This window comes from Camelina sativa, chromosome 5 (assembly GCF_000633955.1).
Source record: "Camelina sativa cultivar DH55 chromosome 5, Cs, whole genome shotgun sequence".
Lineage (NCBI taxonomy): Eukaryota > Viridiplantae > Streptophyta > Magnoliopsida > Brassicales > Brassicaceae > Camelina > Camelina sativa.
This window is the reverse complement of record NC_025689.1, coordinates 29,633,306-29,634,101: the sequence shown is the minus strand read 5'-3', so window position 1 is coordinate 29,634,101 and position 796 is coordinate 29,633,306.

Below are 796 nucleotides of genomic sequence, written 5' to 3'. Positions count from 1 at the left end.
GAGCAAATGACGCCTGGAACGTGAGTCTATCGCCTAGAGGTGACCTTCTGTAGATCGGTCGGAGGAGTGCGGGCCGTGGAGACGGTTGCGCGGAATTCCTTGACTGATGGTTGTTCGAGATTCGAGGACGAATCTAGATTGGTGGGGGAGAATTGTAACATCCTCTTTCTAAAATTGGGATATAGGGGAAACCGAAGGAATTGATTTTTGGTTTAATTAAATTCTGGTTTATTTAATAAAACCAAAAACCCTTATTTCTTCTTCTTTTTGTCACACTTCCTCCTTTTTGTGCTTTGGTCGACATTGTCATCAGAGAGAGGGAGAGAAAGAGAGTTAAGTGTTGGTTTTTGGTGTAAAGGAGAAAGAGAAGGAGATCAAGCTTTTTCCTTAGAGTTAAGAGAGAAACAGAACTGTCAGGGTTTGGGAGAAGGAGGATCCGACTGGTCAAATCATTTCGAAAGGTACTGATTTTTTGTAGGATTGTAGCTAAGAGATTTTCGTACACTCTCCTTTTTACAGAAGTGATTTTGAGTTAATATTCTAGGAGATATTGGCAGTTTCGTGGGGTGTTTCTTCTCATTCGCGGATTGAGACCAGCGGGTGTTACGAGGACGATTGCGGTTTCATCTATAATCTGATCGTGCTGAAATTTTGTGGGAAGCTTCTGCACGTTTATACCTTGCTTTTCACCGGAGGGATTAGAAAGTTAACGGTTAGTTTTGGTTTCGTGGTTTCACTTGTGAGGTTGTTCTTTTCTGTTTTTTCTGGCAGTTTGTTTTCAATATTTGTTTGTTGT